The 21,917-nt window shown below is 46.6% G+C and overlaps 1 protein-coding gene across 1 annotated transcript in view; it reads left to right on the plus strand.

Annotated features, from left to right (window-relative positions):
• Positions 1 to 21,917, plus strand: part of STAG1 (stromal antigen 1) — a 1,758,022-nt gene that overhangs the window by 731,904 nt on the left and 1,004,201 nt on the right.

Genomic DNA, 21,917 nt, shown 5'->3' on the forward strand with positions numbered 1-21,917 from the left:
TCTTACCAGCTCTTCTCGAGCATCCACTTGCAGAACTCAGTGAGACAGCTGTCTACCTTGGTCGATGTCCCCTCCCCCCCCTCCGGAGCAGGCCGAGCCTTTTCGCCAGTTGGTTAGAAGGGATGTAGTCCACTTAGTTTTATGGGGGTTTCTGCTGCCCACTGTGTCCCCTCTCGTAGGCTGGTCAATTGCCCACATACCCAGGAGGTCTTCCAGAAGGCTATCAGCAATACCCACAATCAACTGACTCCTTGTGGGTGTAGGGGAATATAAACACCTTCTCATACCCATCTTCACCCAAAAGATTAATTACCTCTTTGAATATGGTATAAGAAAGAGAGAGAAGATAAGCTGCAAAGATATTAGGCTTTATTTTCCAACTCACCAAAGCAATACAATGCAAATAGATTCACAAGCAGGAATGGAGGTCCAACTGACAACATCTCTGCATGGCATCTGGGAGTTCTTCTACCCCACCCAAATTTGCTGCTACTTTTATACCCTCCTGGCTGCATTCAAATCAATGTGCTTCCATAGACTTCAATGTTAAAGTTGTTTACTTCAAACTTGTCTGACCACAAGATGCTCCACTGGAAAAGCCTCCTCCTCTATCTCAACTGTTACTTCCCTATTTTCTTGCACCTGGTAATATCTCAGGAAAACAAGTTTTTCCTAACTCAGATACAGAAATAAGGGAATCCATCTTATAGCTAACAGGTTCCATTTTGATTTCAGATTCCTTGACTATTTTTTTTTCCCAATTTTAGGTCATTTGGGCCTCAATCCTGGGCTAAAAGCTGTGTCCTGCTTTTCCAGCAAGCTTCCAGCCATACTAGCCATTACATTGTTGACTGGCCAGGGTTTCTATATGGCCTGAGCTCTAAGGTTTGGCCTTCCACCATTCAAGTGGGGGCTCCTGGCTGTACCATATTTCTACATTCCCCACTTGCTAGCTCCATAGATTTGGAGGCAGCACCAACAGAAGGTGTCAGACTATCATGTGGGGGAGTATGTTTGGCCAGGAATGGTCAGTAGGTATGGTGCGAGATAGGAAACTTCATTCTCAGGTACTGATAAATTATTTTGGGCAGATGGAATTCCCTTTACACTACCCAACCCCTGTGTGGTCCCAATCTTGATGTCACCCCTCTTGAGACTTGCTCAAATCTGTGGTTAAAAAAAAAAAAAGAGGTTTATGGGTCCATCTATAAAATCTACAAGGTTTATCCTATTGATTTTTCAAGCATAGTTCCATGAAACAAAAATATGTATCCTTCACCATAGAATGATATGTTTTTCTTCTCTGTAGGCGGACTATACATATTTTTGCAGTTTATATATTGATTAGCATTATTTGACATTGCTTAATATTCAGCATTACTTTGCAAATGATAGCAATCTCATGTGTACCATACTACCAAATAGTTGCAGGTCTTTCTATGGCACCTATTGCATCTGCTGCATAGTGGTTTGACTATTGGTATTGGGGAGATAATCTAATGTATCTGTCCCAGTGGTCTTGGGGAGGAGATTTTCATACATAACATATTGTCCTGTAGGCTTTTTCTTGCTTATAGTGATTTCAATTAAGCGTTCTACCGATCCTGTAGAGCCAACTCCTTATTGTTATGGGCTCAACAATCATATCATTAGTACTCTGATTGCAGGCTGTCTTAGGTTGTAGGTATCCAGAATCCTTAAGCAGGTTGGGATTCCTGGACCTTACTTTTCCCGTTATGGCCATTCAACCATGAGCACTAAGAAGCTGATAGCAACTATGAGGTTGCATCATACCGCAAAATGGTAGCAGCAATTTCTATGGGTCAATCCCACATATCTTTATAATTATGAAACTCCACAGGAAGAGAACCTAGGAAAATTATACTAAGAAGGGCCATACATAGGTCCTGACATAGGCATAGGGGAGCATGGGGTTTCCCTTTGTATGAACCCACCACAGGGTTTTATATATCCCTTACCATAATCCCACTTGGCGCTTGGTCAAACCTGCAGAAAGACCTGTAACTGAGTACGCCTATGAAAAATCCAATCGGTTATACCAAAGTCAAATAATGGTATGACTGACTGTTAAACAGGGTTTACACCTACATTGTGATATCTTGGCCAGTATTAGGATTTGATGTTACCCTTGTAGAAGCAGTATCAATTTGAATTACATAAGCATACATAACAGAAAAGAGTTTTCATGAAATATTCAAAATCAATGCTAAAACGAAAATAAAGACAATAAGGGTTCAATTATGAACGTCCAATCATAATAAAAAATGTCATTAGCTAAAAAGGGAATAATAAGAAAGTAAAAATAAAACCTTTCCAATATATAGACAGGATTATTGCTAAACTGAAAATAAAATATGAGTCCATAATGTCCATAAATAGCAGCTGTGAATCTCAAATTAATTATCTATTGGTTTTGCTTGACTGTATTTTGTCAGAGGTTCTGGTTCTGAGATGTCTACTGCTGTGATTCTGAGTTAGTCTTGTGGGGGGGGGGGGGGAAGAAAAAGGTGCCAATTGTCAAGCAGGTCGGAAACTTCGATATGGATGTTCTGGAGGACAAAGAAATCTGGAGATTCAGGAGCCATCAATTGTCTGATCGCAACCCGTATACTTTCAATACGGGCACGTCGCTCGGTAGGTGGATGTGGAAGTTGGTATGGCAGAGGTAACAACTCTTGAACTGCTGTTGCCGCTTGTGGCTGGAGTAATGGTGGTGATGATGAACTTGGAATAAATGGAAGCTCTGAAGAACCTGGACGTGCTCGGAGATCAGATGTTACCAGCCCAACCGCCTCAGAACCAGCCACTTCCCTCATCAGATCAGCAGCAACTGTCACTTCTACTGATTCCTCGCCCAGGTCAATGTGAAAATCCTGCCCTGTAAATCCTGCCCTGTTATATCTTCCAGGTTCTGCGGCAGGGTAAACCCATATATCTTTGAAATGGACCCAAGACTTGTGATCCTGTAGCTTGCAAGTCATTGCGGATATTGCCACGACCTGGAAGGGTCTAACATAATTTGGGTCTGGACAGATCTTGAGGATGTAGTACTTGCAGTGTACAAAATTGTCTTTATCCTAGGCTTTCGCAATCATAATTAGCCCATCAGGAATCAGAGGTATATCTTGGTGGGCATTATCAGTTTGAATTGAATAAACAGCAGCAACTTGAGGTAGCTAAAAAGGGGTAATGGGAACATAAAATTGAACAATATGAGTCCACAAATAGTAATAGTGAATATGAAACTATTTATCTCCTGATTGGTAGAGGTCACAGCTTCAACAGTGAAAGGGTAAAATTTCTATAGGCAAAGTCTCTTATGTTCAAGGAACTGGGGTTTGCAGAATGTATCCCCACTTCTGACTTGCATAATGCGAATGAAGCAAGACAGATAGATGGGACACATGGTAATACATGGGTGATGGCATGCAGGGTCTGGAAAGCATGATGCACAAAAATAGTCAAAAAAGATGGAATATGCACTAGCAGTCAAAAAGGGCTGAAATTAAGGATATCAATCGAATGCTGAATAGTCATTGGTGCAGTCATCGTAGCTGGGCGTTCAGTTGCTTTCACTTGTCAGAAGTAATTGGAAGCAAATGTGGCAGAATAGAATTGAGGCTGTAAATCAGTATGGAAACTTCACCTGCTTTGACTACCTTTCCCCAAGTGTTGAGCCCTCAGATTCGGGAGGCCTGCAGGACTTCCAAGTTGGATTGAAGTGGTGGACAAGTAATGCTACAACAGACAGCAAAAATGGAATACAGATAGAACTGGGATATGTGTCTACTCCGGTAGCCTAATTCCGGGATATGGAATCTAAGACATGTCTTCCGTCCACCTAATGTAGATGAGGATACAGTGTATTGGCGGAAATTCTCCAAGTTCAGCATGTTTTTCATCACTGAAATAATCTTCTATTCAGGAGTTTACTTCTATATCCATCTGAGAAAAGATTAAATTTAAAACAGACAGTTAGCCCAGTATATGTGATCATTGTGTCCAAATAATTCCATAATTTCTGTGCTGCTTGTGTTATAGAGGATATGTGTGTGGAGGAAAAATTAGAAATGGGTTGTGAGTTTCGGAAAGGGAAGGGGTAAGAGAGGGGGAGTGGTTCAGAAAAGGGGAGGGATTGTAGAACGAGAGGGGTCAGGAGGTGTGTCGGGGGTGGGGTCTCCGATGTGGTGTCTGTCGAGGGGAGGGGTATGGAAAGAGGAGGGGAAAGGGGTGTGGGTACATGGTTGGAGGAGGTGGGGTGTGGTAGGAGGGTGGACCGGGGTGTGAGGGGGCAGAGCAACAACAAGTTAGTTGACGGTAGGCTAGAATGTACGAAGTGACTCCGTTCAAGCGATTCATTGAGAACATATACAAAAATAAAAATTTAGAAAATTACTCTGAATTGTTTAATAGTGAGACGGGAAAAAATAAGGGCAATTAAAAATAAAACTGAAGAAGAAGCACTATAATAATTGATGTCAAACCTAAATTTCAAGCCAATGCCTCTCCCAAGAAAGGAAATATTAAAAAAAAAAAAATCAAAACAATTTTGAGTCAATTATTCTCCGAGGACAAGCAGGCTGCTTGTTCTCACTGATGGGTGACGTCCACGGCATCCCCTCCAATCGGAACACTTTTCTAGCAAAGTCCTTTGCTAGTCCTCGTTAGCCGATGCGCATGCGCGGCCGTCTTCCCGCCCGAACCGGCTCGTGCCAGCCAGTCTTCTTTTGTCCGCGCTCGGTACGGTCGTGTTTTGCCGTTCGCGCCCCGAAAGTTCACCTCGCGCGTCGTTTTGACTTCGCTTAAAAAAAAAAAAAGGTGTTCGGAAGGAGACCTTTTCGGTCTGTCCCCCTTCCGGTATCTCTAGTTTTGCCCCGGTAAGTTTTCTTTCGTCGTCGGGGTAGACCCTATTTAGGCCTCGGTTGGAAGTTTTTTCTTCCCCCTGTTTTGAGGTGCCATTTTCGCCATTTCGAGTTTTGATCTCGCCGGCGCGATTTTTCCACCCATGACATCGAAGTCTCCCAGCGGCTTCAAGAAGTGCACCCAGTGCGCCCGGGTAATCTCGCTCACTGACAGGCACGCGTCGTGTCTTCAGTGTCTGGGGGCTGGGCACCGCCCGCAGGTCTGTAGTCTGTGTTCTCTTTTGCAAAAGCGGACTCAGGTAGCGAGATTGGCCCAGTGGAACGTTTTGTTCTCGGGCTCTTCATCGGCATTGGGAGTATCGACTGCTTTGACGTCGTCGGTGCCCGGACCTTCATCCTCGCCCCCGATTGCATCGAGTGCATCGAGGCATCGACCCTCTGCATTGGTCTGCTGATGTCGTCGGACGGTGGTGCGTCGTCTGGAGTGCAGGTGAGGGCTGTCCATTCCCCTGCTGGTGGCGGTGAGCCTTCGGGTGGGTCTCCCCCTACCCTGAGGGCTCCTGCGGTACAGCCCCCCCCCCCCCCCCCCCGAGACTGACCTCCTTCGGCCTCGGCCCCGAGGAAGCGACGGCTGGATTCTACGTCCTCGTCGGTACCGGGAAGCTCCGGTGACATGCTTCGTCCCAAGAAGTACAAGAAGCATCGACACCGGTCCCCTTCCCGTGTCGGCACCGAGAGCTCTGGGTCGCCGAGGGAGTCTGCACCCAGTAGGCATCGGCACCGAGAGGACCGCTCGCCCACTGTTCAAGAGGTGTCGATGCGCTCCCCTTTGGACAGCCCGGAACAGCCTCCACGCCCGGAACAGACTCTGACATCGATGCCTGCATCGGCTTCCATGCCTTTTTCCACAGCCGCTTTGAACGAGAGTCTCCGGGCCGTTCTCCCAGAGATCCTGGGAGAGCTGTTGCGCCCTACCCCTCCGGTACCGGGGGTGCTTGCGCCACCGGTACCGTCAAGCGAGGCGCCGGCTGGCCCATTGCCTGGGGTGAGGTCTCCGACATCGGTGCCGCGTGCGGTACCGACTGCGGTCGCCTCCCAGGAAGGCTCCCCGACTACGTCGGCGGAGGGAGCTTCGCCGGTGCGGGCGAGGGAGTCTACCTCTCGACGCTCCCACCGTGGCCGTAGTTCCACGGAGTCGAACCGGGCACGGCTGCAGACACAGGTCCGTGAACTTGTGTCTGACACCGATGGTGAGGCCTCGTGGGAAGAGGAGGCAGACATCAGATATTTCTCTGACGAGGAGTCTGAGGGTCTTCCTTCTGATCCCACTCCCTCTCCTGAAAGGCAGCTTTCTCCTCCCTAGAGCCTGTCTTTCGCTTCCTTTGTCCGGGAGATGTCTACGGCCATCCCCTTCCCGGTGGTTGTGGAGGACGAGCCCAGGGCTGAAATGTTTGAGCTCCTGGACTATCCTTCTCCACCTAAGGAAGCGTCCTAAAAAAGACATTGCTGGCGAACTGGACCAAGCCATTAAGTAATCCCCACATTCCCAAGAAGATCGAGTCCCAGTACCGGATCCATGGGGACCCAGAGCTGATGCGCACTCAGTTGCCTCACGACTCTGGAGTTGTGGATTGGGCCCTAAAGAAGGTCAAGAGTTCTAGGGAGCATGCTTCGGCGCCCCCGGGCAAGGACTCTAGAACCTTGGACTCCTTTGGGAGGAAGGCCTACCATTCTTCTATGCTCGTGGCCAAAATTCAGTCCTACCAGCTCTACACGAGCATACACATGCGGAACAATGTGCGGCAGTGGCGGGCTTGGTGTACAAGCTCCCCCCTGAGCAAGCCAAGCCATTTCAGGAGGTGGTCAGGCAGCTGAAGGCGTGCAGAAAATTCCTGGCCAGAGGGGTGTATGACACCTTTGATGTTGTGTCCAGGGCCTCTGCTCAAGGTGTGGTGATGCGCAGACTCTCATGGCTGCGTGCCTCCGACCTGTAGAATAGAATCCAGCTGCGGATTGCGGACTCGCCTTGCCGTGCGGATAATATTTTTGGAGAGAAAGTCGAGCAGGTGGTAGAGCAGCTCCACCAGCGGGATACCGCTTTCTACAAGTTCTCCCGCCGGCAGCCTTCAGCCTCGACCTCTACAGGTAGAAGATTTTTGGGGGGAAGGAAGACTGTTCCCTACTCTTCTGGCAAGCGTAGGTACAATCCTCCTTCTCGACAGCCTGCGGCCCAGGCTAAGCCCCAGCGCGCTCGCTCTCGTCAGCAGCGTGCGCCTCAGCAAGGCCCCTCGGCTCCCCAGCAAAAGCAAGGGACGAGCTTTTGACTGGCTCCAGCAGAGCATAGCCGACATCCTAGTGTGAGTGCCGGGCGACCTGCCTGTCGGAGGGAGGTTGAAAGCTTTTCATGAAGGACGCCTACACACACATCCCGATACTGCCAGCTCACAGACAGTATCTGCGATTTCAGTTGGACACATGTCACTTCCAGTACTGTGTGCTACCCTTTGGGCTCGCCTCTGCGCCCAGAGTGTTCACGAAGTGCCTGGCTGTAGTAGCAGCGGCACTTCGGAGGCTGGGAGTACACGTTTTCCCATATCTCGACGATTGGCTGGTGAAGAACACATCCGAGGCAGGAGCTCTGCAGTCCATGCAGATGACTATTCGCCTCCTGGAGCTACTGGGGTTTGTGATAAATTATCCAAAGTCCCATCTTCTCCCAGTGCAGAAACTCGAATTCATAGGAGCTCTGCTGGATTCCCAGACGGCTCGCGCCTATCTCCCAGAGACGAGAGCCAACAAACTTGTTGTCCCTCGTCTCGCGGGTGCGAGCGTCCCAGCAGATCACAGCTCGGCAGATGTTGAGATTGCTGGGCCACATGGCCTCCACAGTTCATGTGACTCCCATGGCCCGCCTTCACATGAGATCTGCCCAATGGACCCTAGCTTCCCAGTGGTTTCAGGCTGCTGGGAATCTAGAAGACGTGATCCACCTGTCCACGAGTTTTCTCAAATCCCTGTATTGGTGGACGATTTGGTCCAATTTGACTTTGGGACGTCCTTTCCAAATTCCTCAGCCACAAAAAGTGCTGACCACGGATGCGTCTCTCCTGGGGTGGGGAGCTCATGTCGATGGGCTTCACACCCAGGGAAGCTGGTCCCTCCAGGAACGCGATCTGCAGATCAATCTCCTGGAGTTACGAGCGGTCTGGAACACTCTGAAGGCTTTCAGAGATCGGCTGTCCCACCAAATTATCCAAATTCAGACAGACAACCAGGTTGCCATGTATTACATCAACAAGCAGGGGGGCACCGGATCTCGACCCCTGTGTCAGGAAGCCGTCAGCATGTGGCTGTGGGCTCGCCGTCACGGCATGTTGCTCCAAGCCACATATCTAGCAGGCGTAAACAACAGTCTGGCCGACAGGTTGAGCAGGATTATGCAACCTCAAGAGTGGTCGCTCAATTCCCGTGTGGTGCGCCACATCTTCCAGGTGTGGGGCACCCCCTTGGTAGATCTCTTTGCATCTCGAGCCAACCACAAAGTCCCTCAGTTCTGTTCCAGGCTTCAGGCCCACGGCAGACTGGCATCGGATGCCTTCCTCCTGGACTGTGGGGAAGGTCTGCTGTATGCTTATCCTCCCATACCTCTGGTGGGGAAGACTTTGTTGAAACTCAAGCAAGACCGAGGCACCATGATTCTGATCGCTCCTTTTTGGCCGCGTCAGATCTCGTTCCCTCTTCTTCTGGAGTTATCCTCCGAAGAACCGTGGAGATTGGAGTGTTTTCTGACCCTCATCACACAGGACGAAGGGGCGCTTCTGCATCCCAACCTCCAGTCTCTGGCTCTCACGTCCTGGATGTTGAGAGCGTAGACTTTGCCTCTTTGGGTCTGTCAAAGGGTGTCTCCCGCATCTTGCTTGCTTCCAGGAAAGATTCCACTAAGAGGAGTTACTTCTTTCTATGGAGGAGGTTTGTCGTCTGGTGTGACAGCAAGGCCCTAGATCCTCGCTCTTGTCCTACACAGACCCTGCTTAAATACCTTCTGCACTTGTCTGAGTCTGGTCTCAAGACCAACTCTGTAAGGGTTCACCTTAGTGCATACCATTACCGTGTGGAAGGTAAGCCGAGCTCAGGACAGCCTTTAGTTGTTCGCTTCATGAGAGGTTTGCTTTTGTCTAAGCCCCCTGTCAAACCTCCTACAGTGTCATGGGATCTCAATGTCGTTCTCACCCAGCTGATGAAACCTCCTTTTGAGCCACTGAACTCCTGCCATCTGAAGTACTTGACCTGGAAGGTCATTTTCTTGGTGGCAGTTACTTCAGCTCGTAGAGTCAGTGAGCTTCAGGCCCTGGTAGCCCAGGCCCCTTACACCAAATTTCATCATAACAGAGTAGTCCTCCGCACTCACCCTAAGTTCTTGCCAAAGGTTGTGTCGGAGTTCCATCTGAACCAGTCAATTGTCTTGCCAACATTCTTTCCCCATCCTCATTCCTGCCCTGCTGAACGTCAGCTGCACACATTGGACTGAAAGAGAGCATTGGCCTTCTATCTGGAGCGGACACAGCCCAACAGACAGTCCGCCCAATTGTTTGTTCCCCAACAGGAGGGGAGTGGCTGTGGGGAAACGCACCATATCCAATTGGCTAGCAGATTGCATTTCCTTCACTTACGCCCAGGCTGGGCTTGCTCTTGAGGGTCATGTCACGGCTCATAATGTTAGAGCCATGGCAGCGTCGGTAGCCCACTTGAATTCAACCACTATTGAAGAGATTTGCAAAGCTGCGACGTGGTCATCTGTCCACACATTCACATCTCATTACTGCCTGCAGCAGGATACCCGACGCGACAGTCGGTTCGGGCAGTCAGTGCTTCAGAATCTGTTCGGGGTTTAGAATCCAACTCCACCCCCCTAGGCCCATGTTTGTTCTGTTCCAGGCTACACTCTCAGTTAGTTGGATAAATTGTTAGGTCAATCTCAGTTATGTCCTCGCCGTTGCGAGGCCCAATTGACCATGTTTGTTGTTTTGAGTGAGCCTGGGGGCCATCAGTGAGAACAAGCAGCCTGCTTGTCCTCGGAGAAAGCGAATGCTACATACCTGTAGAGGGTATTCTCCGAGGACAGCAGGCTGATTGTTCTCACAAACCCGCCCGCCTCCCCTTTGGAGTTGTGTCTTCCCTTGTCTTTGTCTTGCTACATATGGGACTGACGAACACGATCCGGTTCGGGCGGGAAGACGGCCGCGCATGCGCGATGCGTATGGGCACGCGAGGACTAGCAAAGGCCTTTGCTAGTGAGGTTTCCGATTGGAGGGGCTGCCGTGGACGTCACCCATCAGTGAAAACAATCAGCCTGCTGTCCTCGGAGAATACCTTCTACAGGTATGTAGCATTCGCTTTATACATACATCATCATCACTGGTCAGGAATTACATCATTCTGGCCCTTATCTCATCAGCTGGGAGGCCCGTTGCAGCGAAAGCCTGAAGCGTTCAGACCAGGAACAAGTCTTTTCTGCACGATGCATCCATCCACAGAATGAGTCCCAGAGTTCCACCGCAACAAGCCTCCTTTTTAAGCTAAAACTTATCCAGAAATGTGCATGGGGATGCCGTCACACTCTCTCGGTTCAAGAAAACAAACCACTGGCCAGGTGAATCATTTACCGAACCTCAAGAGCACCCGCCCCCCCTTCTGCACAAGCTGGCTTCAAGGACATACATTGTTCTTGGGAGGTGCCTTATCTCTTGCACCTCCCTTCTGTCCAAGCTAGCTTCAGGGGCATACATTGTTCTTGGGAGGTGCCTTATCTCCTGCACCACCTCCCTTCTGTCCAAGCTAGCTTCAGGGACATACATTGTTCTTAGAGAGGTGCCTTATCTCATTCCTTCCAGCCTGTTCTTTGAGATATACCAGGAAAGTCACTTTTGTGTCAAAGACAGGGGATTTTAAAAATGTATTGTCGATTAAAGTAAAACTGGAAATCAATTCTTAATATTTTCCATCACACTGGTCTTAAGACTAACTCAATAGGGGTCCATCTTAGTGCAATCAGTGCTTATCATCAACGTGTAGAGGGTCAGCCTATCTCTGGACAGCCTTTTTTTGTTCGTTTCATGAGAGGTTTGCTTTTGTCTAAGCCCCCTGTCAAACCTCCTACAGTGTCATGGGATCTCAATGTCGTTCTCACCCAGCTGATGAAACCTCCTTTTGAGCCACTGAACTCCTGCCATCTGAAGTATTTGACCTGGAAGGTCATTTTCTTGGTGGCTGTTACTTCAGCTCGTAGTCAGTGAGCTCCAAGCCCTGGTAGTCCATGCGCCTTATTTTAAATTTCATCATAACAGAGTAGTCCTCCGCACTCATCCTAAGTTCTTGCCGAAGGTGGTGTCGGAGTTCCATCTGAACCAGTCAGTTGTCTTGCCAACATTTTTTCCCCGTCCTCACACCCGCCCTGGTGAGGACAAGTTGCACACCTTGAACTGTAAGAGAGCATTAGCCTTTTACGTGGCGCGGACAAAGCCCTATCGACAGTTCTCCCAGTTGTTTGTTTCTTTTGATGGGAGTTGCCATCGGAAAACGCACCATCTCCAATTGGCTAGCAGATTGCATTTGCTTCACTTATGCCGAAGCTGGGTTGACTTTAGAAGGCCATGTCATGGCTCATAATGTTAGAGCCATGGCTGTGTCAGTGGCTCACTTAAAGTCAGCCTCCATTTAAGAAATTTGCAAGGCTGCAACGTGGTCATCTGTCCACACATTCACATCTCACTACTGCCTTCAGCAGGATACCCGATGTGACAGTCTGTTTGGGCAGTCGGTGCTACAGAATCTGTTTGGGGTTTAGAATCCAACTCTACCCTCCTAGGCCCATTTCTGTTCTGTTCCAGGCTGCACTCTCACTTAGTTGTGTTTGTTTTCAGGTCAATCTCAGTTATGTTCTCACCGTTGCGAGGCCCAATTGACCAGTGTTCATTGTTTTGAGTGAGCCTGGGTGCTAGGGATACTCCATGCATGATGATTTCCAGCCTACTTGTCCTCGGAGAAAATGAAGATACATACCTGTAGCAGGTATTCTCCGAGGACAGCAGGCTGGACATCATCACAACCCACCCTCCTCCCCTTTGGAGTTGTTCTTCTTGTTTGCTTTTCATATAACTGAGGGGGGTGTCGCGGGCGGAAAGTCACTCGCGCATGTGCGGTGCATTGTCACCACGCGCCCCCACGTCGCTGCTAGAATTTTTTTTTTTTTAAGTGTTGTTTTTTTTTTTTTTTTTTTTTTTTAATTATTAATAATTTTTTTATTATTATTTGCAAAACTTTAACAGGTATAATAACTGTCAAGTTAAACACAGCCTTAATAATTAAACAAGCATAAATCATTTCAATCTTACAATCCAATACAGTCTGGCTTACTTAGACCTCAAAACCTAAATTAGGCTGAAGAAAAAGAAAAGGGGGCTAGGTATTAGTGAAGTTTAACAATAAACAAATTATCAAATAATTTATCCAAATTGGAGTCGTTTTTCTCTACATTTCTTTTAACTCTGACTCTGTTCTGCTTCCAGAAAGGATTTAAGCTGATCAGGAACATAAAAAACATATTTTGTCTGATTAAGCCTTATAAGACATTTACACGGGTAAGCCAAGAGGAAATTCCCCCCTTTATCAACAACTTTGGACCTCATAGATAGAAACATTTTCCTTTTTTCTTGGGTCAATTTGGTTACATCGGGGTAAAGCCAAATCTTTTGAGAAAGTGTTGCTTTTAACGCCTGGGCCGTCACAGACGACGACCCATGTGTGATGATGTCCAGCCTGCTGTCCTCGGAGAATACCTGCTAAAGGTATGTATCTTCATTCTCTGAAGACAGTGGGTTCACACGACAGGTGGGAAGGCACTCATGCATGCATGGTGGAGTGTGGTTCATGCTCCACAAAGCTCTGTTTTTAGCTTTGGCAAAATGCTAGACCAGGTGACGTGGATTGGCATCGCCCACTTGTGAGAATCTGAAGCCTGCTGTCCTCTGAGAATACCTGCTACAGATGAGTATCTTCATTTTTGTCAGATAATGCCCATATTGGTTTTCAGCTTAAAATTCTCTCCAATATCTCAGTATCTCAACAATGGTTTTGTACTAGGCAAATAGGTTGCTCCTTGTTGCCCTTATTATTTGCCCTTGCCCTTTAACCTCTTGCTATCCTGTTAGAAATGTCTAGCTCTATAAAGGAATATCAGCTGGCGGAGAAGTATGTAAACTTTCGTTATATGCTGTCAACACCTTGCTTTACTTGAGAGACCTAGACAAATATCTCCCAGTGTTCTTTGCTTTAGTTTAGTTTGATCTCTGGCTACACAATCTTGAAAAATCTAATAATGTCCTGCAAGTACACCTAAATAATAAAATGTATCTGTTTTTTATGAAGCTTGAGATGGACATCTAAATTTTGTTACTTGGGAATCAATATTTCCAACCATTTAGATCAGTTATTTACTCCTAATTATGCAAATTATTACAGAAACTTAACTAGGAAGGTTTATCTTTTCATGGAAGAGATGGCTTTACCTCTTGGCTGGGTAGAATAGTATTGGAATATAATTTTACATAAGAATAGTCATACTGGGTCAGACCAATGGTCAATCTTTCCCAGTATTCTTTTTTGAACACTGGCCAAACCAGGTCACAAGTACCTGGCAGAAACCTAAATAGTGAAAACGTTCCATGCTACCAATCCCAGGGCAAGTAGTAGCTTCCCTATGTCTGCTCAATAGCAGACTATGGACTTTTCCTCTGAGAAGTTGTCCAAAGTTTTTTTTAAACCAAGATATACTAACTGCCGTTAACACATCCTCCAGCAAAGACTTCTAGAGCTTAACTATTAGTTGAGTAAAAAAAATATTTCCTTGTATTTGTTTTTAAAGTATTTCCATATAACTTCCTTGAATGTCCCCTAGTCTTTGTACTTTTGGAATGAGTAAAAAATCAATTCACTTCTACTCATTCTACATCACTCAGGGTTTTGTAGACCTCAATCATGTTTCCCCTCATCCATCTCTTTTCCAAGCTGAAAATCCCTAACCTCTTTTTTCTTCTCTCATACGAGAGGAGTTCCATCCCCGTTATCATTTTGGCCACTCTTTTTTGAACCTTTTCTAATTCTGCTATATCTTTTTTGAGATATGGCAATGATAACTAAACGCAATACTCAAGGTGAGGTCACACCATGGAATAATATAGAGGCATTATAGTATTTTTTATCTTATTTACCACCCCTTTCCTATTAATTCCTAGCATCCTGTTTGCTTTATTGGCCACTGACGTGCACTGAGTAGAGGATTTCAGCATATTATCTACAACGACACCTAGATCATTTTCTTGTGTGCTGACCCCCATGGTGGACCCAAAGTAGCTATGATTCGAATTATTATGCATCACTTTGTATTTGTCCACATTAAATTTCATCTGCCATTTGGATGCCCAGTCTTCCCATTTCTTCAGGTCTTCCTGCAATTTTTCACAGTCCACATGTGTTTTAACATGTCATCTGCAAATTTAATCTCCTTACTCTTTCCAATTTCCATATCATTTACAAATATGTTAAATAGCACCAGTCCCAGTCCTGATCCCTGCTACACCCCCCTATTTTAGATGTTCAATTTCTCTGTCATTTTTTAGCACACAGTTGATACTTCTTTTGAGTACATTTCTCACCCTATATCAACTTCACAAGTGGGAATCCACAATCTCACCACTCTGGAGAGGTTGCAGTTCTATTGGCACTACCTTTATCCATATGCGGTGGAGTTGCCTATTAGTAGAATCCTATTGGATCATGGTTCTAAACATAATAGCATTATTCTTGGAGAATAGATCCCCTTAGTTCCCTCTCTAGTATTATCGGGAATACTGTACCCGAGTACCACTTTCTGCAACTAAAGTTTGTGTCGTTCAAAGATGGCACACTTTCAGTATTGTGTACTGCCTTTGGGCTCGCCTCTGCACCACGGGTGTTCATGAAGTGTCTCGTGGTGGTTGCGGCGTATCTACGCAAGCTGGGAGTGCAAGTGTTCCCGTATCTCGACGATTGGCTGGTCAAGAGCACCTCGGAGGCATGAGCTCTTCGGTCCATGCAGTGCACTATCCACCTTTTGGAGCTGCTGGGGTTTGTGATAAATTACCCGAAGTCCAATCTCCAGCCAGTCCAATCTCTGGAATTCATAGGAGTGCTGCTGAATTCTCAGGCCTTTCTTACCGAAGCAAGGGCGCAGAACCTTCTATCCCTTGCCTCTCAGACTAGAGCGTCTCGGCAGGTCACAGCTCGGCAGATGTTGAGACTCCTGGGTCATATGGCCTCCACGGTTCATGTGACTCCCATGGCTCGCCTTCACATGAGACCTGCTCAATGGACCCTAGCTTCCCAGTGGTGTCAAGCTACCGGGAATCTAGAAGATGTCATCTGTCTGTCCATCAGTTGCCGCAATTCGCTGCACTGGTGGACCATTCAGACCAATTTGACCCTGGGACATCCATTCCAAATTCTGCAGCCCACGAAAGTGCTGACAACGGATGCATCTCGCCTGGGGTGGGGAGCCCATGTCGATGGACTCCACACCTAGGGACTGTGGTCCCTCCAGGAACAGGATCTTCAGATCAACCTCCTGGAGCTCCGAGCGGTCTGGAACGCACTGAAGGCCTTCAGAGATCGGCTGTCCTACCAAATCATCCAAATTCGGACAGACAATCAGGTTGCAATGTATTACATCAACAAGCAGGGGGGCACCAGATCTCGCCCCCCCCCCCCCCCCCCCCCCGTGTCAGGAAGCCGTCGGGATGTGGCGTTGGGCTTGCCAGTTCGGCATGCTTCTCCAAGCCACATACCTGGCAGGCGTAAACAGTCTGGCCGACGGACTGAGCAGAGTCATGCAACCGCACGAGTGGTCGCTCCATTCCAGAGTGGTACTCAAGATCTTCCGAGAGTGGGGCACTCCCTCGGTGGAACTTTTCGCCTCTCAGACCAACCACAAGCTGCCTCTCTTCTGTTCCAGACTACTGGCACACGGCAGACTGGCGTCGGATGCCTTTCTCCTCCATTGGGGGACCGGCTTCCTGTATGCTTATCCTCCCATACCTTTGGTGGGGAAGACCTTACTGAAGCTCAAGCAAGACCATGGCACCATGATTCTGATAGCGCCTTTTTGGCCCCGTCAGATCTGGTTCCCTCTACTTCTGGAGTTGTCCTCCGAAGAACCGTGGAGATTGGAGTGTTTTCCGACTCTCATTTCGCAGAACGACGGAGCGCTTCTGCACCCCAACCTTCAGTCTCTGGCTCTCATGGCCTGGATGTTGAGGGCGTCGACTTTTCTTCGTTGGGTTTGTCTGAAGGTGTCTCCCGCGTCTTGCTTGCCTCCAGAAAGGATTTCACTAAAAAGAGTTACTTTTTTAAGTGGAGGAGGTTTGTCGTTTGGTGTGAGAGCAAGGCCCTAGAACCTCGCTCTTGTCCTGCACAGAACCTGCTTGAATACCTTCTGCACTTATCAGAGTCTGGCCTCAAGACCAACTCAGTAAGGAATCACCTTAGTGCGATTAGTGCTTACCATCATCGTGTAGAGGGTAAAGCCATCTCTGGAGAGCCTTTAGTCGTTAGATTCATGAGAGGCTTGCTTTTGACAAGGCCCCCTTTCAAGCCTCCTGCAGTGTCATGGGATCTCAACGTCGTCCTCACCCAGCTGATGAAACCTCCTTTTGAGCCACTGAATTCATGCCATCTGAAGTACTTGACCTGGAAGGTCATTTTCTTGTTGGCAGTTACTTCAGCTCGTAGAGTCAGTGAGCTTCAAGCCCTGGTAGCTCATGCTCCTTATACCAAATTTCATCATAACAGGGTAGTACTCACCCTAAGTTCCTGCCAAAGGTGGTGTCGGAGTTCCATCTTAACCAGTCAATTGTCTTGCCAACATTCTTTCCCAGACCACATACCCGCCCTGCTGATCGTCAGTTGCACACATTGGACTGCAAGCGAGCGTTGGCCTTCTATCTGGAGCAGACACAGCCCCACAGACAGTCTGCCCAATTGTTTATTTCTTTTGACCCCAATAGGAAGAGGTTCACTGTCGGGAAACGCACCATTTCCAATTGGCTAGCAGATTGCATTTTCTTCACTTACGCCCAGGCTGGGCTGGCTCTTGAGGGTCATGTCTCGGCTCATAGTGTTAGACCTATGGCAGTGTCAGTGGCTAACTTGAAGTCAGCCACTATTGAAGAGATTTGCATGGCTGCGACGTGGTCATCTGTCCACACATTCACATCACATTACTGCCTTCAGCAGGATACCTGATGCGACAGTCGGTTCGGGCAGTCGGTGCTGCAGAATCTGTTTGGGGTTTGAATCCAACTCCACCCTCCAGGACCCGATTTTATTCTGGTCAGGCTGCACTCTCAGTTAGTTGTTCTTCGTAGGTCAATTTCTGTTCTGCCCTCACCGTTGCGAGGTTCTATTGACCGGGGTTCTTGTTTTGAGTGAGCCTGAGAGCTAGGGATACCCCAGTCGTGAGAACAAGCAGCCTGCTTGTCCTGGGAGAAAGCGATCGATACATACCTGTAGCAGGTGTTCTCCGAGGATAGCAGGCTGATTGTTCTCACCTACCCTCCCTCCTCCCTTTTGGAGTTGCGTTTACTCATTCCTTTGTTTCTCATTCAACTGAGCGGGAACAATCGCGCACGGTCGGGAAGACGGCCGCGCATGCACGTTGGGCATGCCCTGCATGCGGGACCGCCCGCAAAGTTTCTTCTGGTTGGTGGGGGCTGCCGTGGACGTCAACCCAGTCGTGAGAGCAATCAGCCTGCTGTCCTCTGAGAACACCTGCTACAGGTATGTATCATTCGCTTTCTTAAGTATGTGTATTTTTCTACTGTGCCTTTGCAGGTTTTCGGTCCCCGTGGATCATTTTTTTCCTTTAATTTATCCTAATAATTTCTTTTAGTTTTTCAGCCTCTAAAGTTTCCTTTATTTTCTGTGTTGCTAGGCCCTTCGAGGCCGGAGCTCTGACCTTGATTTGAATACTGCCCCTTTTTCCATTTCCAAATTGTGCAGTTTAATATGGCCGTGATCTTTTTCTCAATGTCCAGAAAGATCCCCAATGGCTTCAAAAGGTGCATTTGGTGTAATCGGGTAATTTCAATGACAGAACTGTGCATTGTTCTCTCTGTTTGCAAATGCAGCTGAGGATATAGAGGGCACGATCAAACGTGCTGCATTCTGGATGACCTATAGAGCCTGGAATATTGTAGCTGACATCTCCATACGGTGAATTGCAATTAATAGAAATGAAGTGTCTAAACAGAGTATATGGAGTGAATAAACTACAAAAGAGAGATACTAATCTCATTGACAGAAATATATCTTTTGAGAGAAGGTGAAATCTTCTATAAGGTGGCATTAAGAGATACTGTATGACTTTTGGGCCAATGATCAGAAGCAAACATAGGTGCTACAGGCTGTTAATTCCATACTAGCGCCTGCGTTTGCTACCGCCCCATGATCAGAGCCCCCAAGCATGTGAAACAACGCACTTATTTTATTTTTCTTACATTTATACCCCGCGCTTTCCCTCTCATAGCAGGCTCAATGCGGCTTACATATTATATACAGGTATTTATTTGTACCTGGGGCAGTGGAGGGTTAAGTGACTTGCCCAGACTCACAAGGAGCTGCCTGTGCCTGCAGTGGGAATCAAACCCAGTTCCCCAGGACCAAAGTCCACCACTCTAACCACTAGGCCACTCCTCTTCTCAATGCAACTAGCATACAAATGCATGTAAAACAGGGCTCTTAGCGCAAGTAGTATGCAAATGCATGCTAAACCTATTCATCCCCAATGATCAGCGACCTGCGCTGTCCGTGGCAAACCCTACGCTTGCTCCTAAATTAGGAAAGACTCAAGGAAGAATTAGGAAAATCAGAGCACTCCAAAGGAGGATGGCATTCCTTCCCCGTCCTGTTGAGTGCCAGCTGGAACATCCAGCTACTCCTAATTAATGCTCTAGAAGTAGCTGTGTGTACAACCTGCCTGCTAAAAATTAAAAACCTAATTTATTATTTTGAGTTTTTAATCTATTGAAGTGGTATCCTACACGTCAGAATGGCCTTTAAGTCTTATCTCATCTGCCTAGCAGTGAATATCTCAGAAGAAGTCAACCAAGTGACAACATGCATATTCCCCCACCTGAGGACAAGATTCTGAAAGGCTGAAAACAGCATTAATTTTTTTTTAAACATACAAACCTAATAAGCACGAGCTTAGCTAAGACTTAAAACTCCTAGGATAGAGTAGAAACCACTGAGACTGGACCTGTTTGCAAAGCTACATGTCATTGCCTCAGCCAGGACAGCATGAATCTTATACTGGCACTGCTATATGTTTAGTAACTTAGGAGAAAAAAGCGCCTGAATATTTAAGTAAATAAGAGTTAGCTGCTGAGCCATCCATTAATATACTGTCTTAAGCTGAAAGGCAGGCACCTTGGAGGTTCTTGAAGAGTCCATAAACTGTTGCTAAGTTAGATGGGAGGAAAGCCACTTCTTATTTCTGGAATCGGTAGCATGGGATTTTTCAGTTACTAAGGATTCTGTCCAGTACTTGTGACCCGGATTGGCCACTGTTGGAAGCAGGATAACTAGGCTAAATGATCCTTTGGTGTGACTCATATTGGACATTCTTATGTAAGACGTTTTTATATGTTCATATTGTAGAACATGTAAAACATCTCAGGATCCTTGCAAGTTAGGAATCCCCTAAGAAAAGCTCTTATGTTCAGAAGAGACAAGCAGTGAAGAGCTAGTCCAACTACTTTCAAGGAGAACATCCTCTGGCCGAATAAGGAAAAATAACTAATGATCAAAAATTTCCATAAGAAGAAAGGAGAAAACTCCTGTTACTAGAGATATTGACTCGAAGAAAGTAAGAAAAATTCCTGCTGAAAGTAAAATGACTATTTATCCTGCACTGTGATCCTAAAAATGTTTTGTACATTTTTGGGATCTTGCCGGGTATTTGTGACCTGGATTGGCCACTGTTGGAAACAGGATGCTGGGCTCGATGGACATTTTGGTCTTTCCCAGTATGGCAATACTTATGTACTTATGTAGGTGTCATTAAAAAAAATTCCCATTAAAATAATATATCCACAAAAAGTCTGGGTTCTGGCTTAACTCAACCTGGCAAATGAATAAGATCCATGAGGTCCAATGACTGCTCAGAATGTGTTCCTCTGGGAACTGTATACAAAAAAATCATCTGAAGGATTACTTCAGATATGCGGGCAATAGAAATACTCAGCCAATGCCCCAGCCTAGATATTTCAGAAGACTCTGTCCTTTCAGTTGAAGTTCGTGTCTTATACTGTAGACCCCTCAAAGTAAGGAATCTTAAGTGCAGCGGAACAGTATTGGACACCACCTTGAAGATATTTGCTATGGAAGGATCCATGGCACATGCTCAGTCTCCCTCATGAACTGCCACAAAGGAAAAACCCGTAGTTTTTAGAATATGTTCCTAAGGATCATCCTCTATTTAATAGAGATGTGCAGCTTAGTGCCCAAGGTCCCTCAGGGCTAACTGTAGCAAAATTGCTAGCTCAGAATAAGCAATAGGCTGAAAGGATCAGGTCTTATTGCAGTAAAAATAGAGCTTCATTCAGCTTTAGAAGGGAGAATTTTAGAAGAGAGAAACCGAGGAGAAAGTCCATCCTACATTTGGAACTCGCAGTCTCGAAACTGAAAAAAAGGCACCCATTAAACTCCTGTACTCCTCAAAATCAAACTATCTCTATCTTGTACAAGTGAAAGTGGGGGAGCAGGCACCTTGAAAAGGTAAATCGTTAGTAAAGGAACCACCATGGTCACCGCTAGCAGGGCCTAACTGCTGAAGTGCAACATGCCAATTACCAGAAAGTCTCAGGCTGCGAGAGTAGCCAAGCCCACTAGTTTGGCCTCATGTACAAGACCAAGTCAACTGATGGTCAGCTGTCATGTTGTAAAACTCAGTTTCCCCTGGGTGCTGCCAGAAAAGTAAATAGTTTACATCTTACTGAAATAACAGCACAAACTTGATAACAGAGCTCTGTCTCCACTAATTTGAGGGAAGTACAGAAAACTTCCACTTTGTACTTTAAATAAAATAGCTGCAGAGATTTTTTTTTTTTTTTTTTGGGGGGGGGGGGAGAGGAGAGGAAGAACTCAGAGTATCACCCCAGCTCCAAGATAAATTTATTCTTTATTATTCAGTGAGCATGGACCTCAAAGAAGGGAGCCCCCTTCTCTTCTGACACACATTTGACTAACTAGTTCAGGAACACGTTAGAAGAGCAGTCCAGGAGCTGTACAGTCTGTCCACTTTCCTTTTGGAGACAAATACAGAGTATCAAAATCTGCAAGGACCCCTTAAGAAGCAAATCGCACAGTGTCTCCATCCACAGGTTCTGGACTAGTTTGTTGAGGATGCTAATAAATGAGTGACACTAAAATTATGTACTTACTTAATTTTGTCCAGCAAGTTTTCCAAGTTGTGCCATTTCAGGTTATTAGGTGTCATAGATTTGCTGTTTTGTTTCAAAGTGAATTGACATTTTTATAGCAATTCTATTCCTCTTCCATGAACTCATTGACAGAGTGGAATGATTATACTTTGGAATCCTGATATAAAGTACCCCACAATAACATGAATCCACAGATAACATGATCATGTCTTGGTTCCCCTTTTTTAATACATACAGCTCCTCTGTCTGCATTTTCTAGCTACAGCAGGGTGGGGTCCACCCCCGTGCCTGCATGAAAAACACTCTAGCCCAATGTCTAGCTTTGCCAGGGTGGGGCCAACCCCCGTGCCTGCATGAAAAGCACTCCAGCCAGCCATAACACGACTCCACATTTAACACAGTGATATTTTATGGATCCCAATCATTGTGTGTCATCAGGGTTCCACTTTATATAAAGCAGTTCCATACAAATGGAAATTCTTAATTCCACAAAAATTTTATA

This window comes from Microcaecilia unicolor, chromosome 10, assembly GCF_901765095.1.
Source record: "Microcaecilia unicolor chromosome 10, aMicUni1.1, whole genome shotgun sequence".
In the NCBI taxonomy this organism is placed as follows: domain Eukaryota; kingdom Metazoa; phylum Chordata; class Amphibia; order Gymnophiona; family Siphonopidae; genus Microcaecilia; species Microcaecilia unicolor.